We start from the raw sequence: 4,958 nt of genomic DNA, 5'->3' as shown, positions 1-4,958 counted from the left end.
GAGAACTCAGGCACTGTACTAACTGTGTGGACAAACTCTTCCTCCACATGAGGAGGATGCTTGGAGGGAGTTACCTGCCTGATTCAGTCATTGCACTGCTGGATCTCATCAGGAAGATCTCCTAAGTCCAAAAAACATAAGCAGTTGTTTGGAGGTAACAGCCCATTCAGATTGACAGAAAACATAATTCTGTATATCCACCAATTGCATGTGAATCAGCCTGAAATGTGTTTTCTGATTTACTCCCATCCAGACTCAAGCCCTGTTCCAGCACACATCAAGTCCAGCCAGATCCTGCACAGAGCCACAGCAGCAGCCAGCTGCTCATACCCGCAGGCCACCAAACACAGACCCTTCATCCAGGGTACTTTGTGTTTCACTTCGAGAAATTTCTCCTTAGGCAGATCAGCCATCACCAGAGAAGGCTTCTCTTAATCACAGAGCAGTTTAAGGTCAGCAAAAAGTCTTACACTGGACATTTTATAACATCTCTTCTAACTTTCTTCTTTCCCTTTTCCCTTTCTCCTGTATGCTCACGCTGTATTAGCAGCTGGAACCTGGAACACACAGCTGAAACTGCTGAACCTTCATTTCCTATGTAAAGAACGTGTAAAGCTTTTACAGAAAACAACAATTCTTACCTTTGGAAGTATCCTGGCTCCTGCTGTAGGGCCAGGATGGAGCTCAGCAGTTTCTTTGGACTTTCAGGGTATCGGGTGAGCGCATGCAGAGCTGCAGCCAGGCCACCTGCAATGCTGGGGTTGTTTTGTCGGCTTGTTTGCCAGAAGAATTATTTGTATTTCTTTCATGTCTCTCAAAAGTTCTCAATTTTTCAGGGAATGCAAGTCCACTTCAAAGTTTTCATGGATCTCTCTTTTTTCTCTTACACCAAAGGGAATGTTATGACCAGTTGAACAAACTGTGAAGAACAAAACAGTGACAGAAAAAGGTAGATTTCTATCTACTATAGAAATCACCTTTACAGCAGGCAGGATAACTCCCTACCAAGTTTATCCATGGACAGAAGCTCTATTTTTCACTGATGGTCTGAGCTCCCCAAGAAGATCCTCCAGAACATCAGTCAAAGCGTGAACAACCAGAAATGGGTGCTTAAATGACCAAGCCTCTCTCTTCTGAAGTCTGTTCTTGGCTAATGGCATCCTCCCTTTCCCAGAAGAAGCACTGGTCAGTAGGTAAGGAAAAGACTTTAAAATAAACTTCAGAGCTGGCAGCCTATTCTTTTACCTTACTCGTCATGAAATAGAGGCACCACAAAAATGTCACCTTGATTTCTATAAAGTAAGGCCTCAGCTGCCAGTCAGCTTGCAGTTAGCCCCGTACAAGAACTTCTATGCAAATATTGCAGTTCAATACTTAGCATCAAATGTATAATCTCAGTTTTCCTTTTTTTTTTTTTTTATTTGCTGCAAAGAAGCCTGAGGTGACTAGCCAGATGGTAAACTATTACAAGTTTGGCACCAAAGTCTGGTCTGGTCTGCTAATAGAGCATTTGTCATGCTTACATATTGTATCTTGTTCTAATTTATAAAGCAGTTACACCCATCTGCAAGGCCGAATTCTGCTCTGAGTTACACAATAGTAACCAGGCTACAATAGGGATAAAGCACAGGAAAGAGCAGAATCTATTCCTAGAATCTATGCATCAAAAAGCTTTTAGAAATATCTAGTATCTAAGCCTAAAAACACTTGCTCAGAGCCTAGGTGCTCTGAATGGGAAATAGATGGAAACCCTTCACGGTATTAACCAGCACAATCAGAGTTCAACAACAAAAAATCTTCATTTCCAAGGTAGGAGTTTTATCAGCAATGATACAAGCAGATATTCATTAACTGTATATGGGAAGTCTAACTTCCAGTATAATAACATCGAAAGGAAATCTGCAGTTGCCAGATAATGCCTCTTGTTATACAAAAAAAATAATGATAAAGCTTAGTTTTGATAAACCAGACCCTGACAAAGAGACTGAACCAAGAGGATGTGCACGGCACCAATATTCAGGGCACTTTGCTTCCCTGGTGACAGCGGAAGTGATTTAACTTGTGCACATAAAGACATGCACATGATCTTTTGCTTGTTTGCACGGGGTAACATTTCTGGTCTGTATAATCTGCAGTCACTGGAGATGGAGGGACGAATCAGATGGAAGTGTTTTGGATCACAGCAACAAACCTTCCCTTCAGGGAGGTAACGTCCTCCTAGAGGGCTGCACGTCCTCTCCCATACCAGATGATGGGAAAGCAAAACCTAAGTCTATGTTCAGATTCCTGTTCCAGACCATCCATCCTCAGGATAATTCTTTTGAGGACACACTGGAGCCCAGGCTTTTCCCCAGATATATGCATTTACATTTCAGGCAAGCAGTGTTCCTCTATCAAGGCTTTTTTTAGTTTGTGTATACCGGTATAGCTCCACCTACTTGAGTGCCAGCTATTTAATCTCAGAGTCTGAAGTCCTTTGATTTAGATGAGAGAATGATCAGAAAAATTGGTTTAGGCTTTGAAGGCAGCTGAGCCTTGAACAGGTACGCACTGCTTGCTGTTGTTGATCATGGGCACTGATGTGGCACTCAGTGAATGGAGGCTATTGAATTGCAGTCTGCTGTAAATCACACCTCTTAAACCCATCTCATTTAAAGAGAACTCCCAGATAGTAAAAGCAGAATGCACTTTAGCCCTACACGCTTGCCAAACACCAGTTTGCAAAACCAAAAGAGATAATACATGGTGAAAGTGGTACAACCTCATCATCCCAGGGAGCTGCCCAAAGCTGTATGTGTAGCACAGCCCTGATACTCAGTGATCTAGCACGGCTCTGCCTCCCCAGTCCAGGTGGGACAGCAGCTGGGAGACTGGTTTGCAAGTTAGCGTATGTGTCAGCAAAATGGTTTGTCAGACAATGTTCAGAAAGTTTCCAAAACTTATCCTACAGTTATATTGAAATGTTTGGAAAAGTGTGTGATTAATTGCCAGAGGCGTGGTGATACTGTTATGTGAATTCACCATTGTACAATGTGCCATTAACATTAAGTTCCAGTGAAAGAAATAGGAAGAAATTGATTGTTCATACTGCACAGAACAATTACTTTCTAATGCAACACCTTGCTAACTTGGCTTAGGCTTTATTGAAAAACTTTATCTGGGATGATGGTTTTTTCAGACCTATTCAATGCCTCTGGAAACTATTTCTGAGACTGGGTATTCCTATAGTTTTTGTACCGTCCAAAAAATGACCTCCTGGAAGAGCTATTAGTTAGCCCCATAATAATTCTTTCAAGGAAATGGCCTAGAAAAGGGCACCCATAACACTGAAGAATAATGGGCTCAAAATTCAGCTGTTATAAGCAGTGAGTATGTTAATCATGTATTTTGAAAAATATGAGACAGGAAAGCACTGAAAGTGCCTTACAGTAAAACTGTAAGGACTGAAAGCCAAATTAAAGGTTAACATAACACTGAATTATTTTCTATTAGAGTTTTGCTTTAATTTTCGTTAGTACCCAATTGTACTACAGATCAGCTGCACCTGAGTTCTGAAATAAATTATTTCTCAAGAACAATCTTACATTTACATTACTATAATAACCATAACCTGTTGAAACATCTGTATAATTGATTCAGTCTGTTCATAGGCATCACTTCACGCACCATAGAAATGATTCCATTTACAAGTCTGTATCGGGCGAGAAGGAAGTAGCTCTGCAAACAACTTGAGAAAAGTGAGATTCATCTTACCTTGCTTGGGAATAAAAGCCTCTGCAGTATAGACTGAATTACTTAAGTTGCCTGTACAACACGTAGGGTAAGAGAGATCATTCCAAAAGGCAACCAGACACAGCCATGGACAGAATTATCTCTCTATATGAACCCCAGAGAATTCCTCATCAACAAGTTTAGGCTGGATAGTTAGCATTTAAATGGTGATGCAGAGGTAAGGTAAATACTACCTGAAGTACTGAGCAATTTTTTTTCACTTTGAAACTACGATGGAATTTGGCTAAGCAAAATGTGCAAGTAAAATGTTGTCATAAATTTATCAGAGTTCTTGCTGCTAATCTTACACGGAATAAGAAACAAGTGCAAACTGCTCGCTGCTTTATTTTCTTTGTCTGAAACACAGAGCAGAATGAATACATGCTGCCTGTATACTGTTACGAAGTTACTACTTCTCACACCACAGTGAGATCTCCTCTGAGCAGTGAGGCATTTTTCATGTCCTCACACATACCCTGCAGAAATATGATTTTCTTCTGAGCCATGTCCTTTTGCATTCAGGTGGTCAAGCAGAAGATAGCCTGAAAACAGGCAAGAAGGGCAAGTAGCCTTGCTCCTTGGATTTTGAGAGCAGCTGAAATCACACTACAATTGCAGATTTATCAGAAGGACTTGTCAAATAATTGCAACCTCCTAAATTATTCTTTGCAAAACAGTGATTCATAATCTTATGATGAGGCATTCCTCATGAGATGTGGCTTTCCAGTGGATCCAACAATGGCAGCAGATAACATTTTTTTGTGAGGTGGCTGAATACATCTTAGTAAGAGAGAATTCCTTGATGTTTCTAAGGAATTGAAAAGCTAACTTCTCGGGAAGAGTGAGCAAAGAATTCTGTAAGAGGAAGGACTGCTGTGGCAACTTACACCAGTTGAAACTCTGCCTTCAGTTAACATGCAAGGAAATCACGGAGAAACCAGAATCAAGCCTAGAAAAAAAGGAGGAAGAATTACAGAGGCAGAAAGGCGATCAAACTGAAGTAAAATCAGAAATTGAGGGGGGAAACAGGGCAGAAAAAAAAAATAAAATAAAAAGATAAAGGAGTGTAAGAGAAAAAGGGAAGATAACTGAATGCAGAATCACCAAGCAAGCAAATGAACAATGAACAGATGCAAAGAATGAATTGCTGGACAGTGACCAGAAACATATCTGAGAATTGGGAAAAG

The sequence above is a fragment of the Nestor notabilis genome, unplaced genomic scaffold, assembly GCF_000696875.1.
Source record: "Nestor notabilis isolate BGI_N333 unplaced genomic scaffold, ASM69687v1 scaffold3470, whole genome shotgun sequence".
NCBI lineage: Eukaryota > Metazoa > Chordata > Aves > Psittaciformes > Psittacidae > Nestor > Nestor notabilis.
This window is presented reverse-complemented; position numbering follows the sequence as displayed.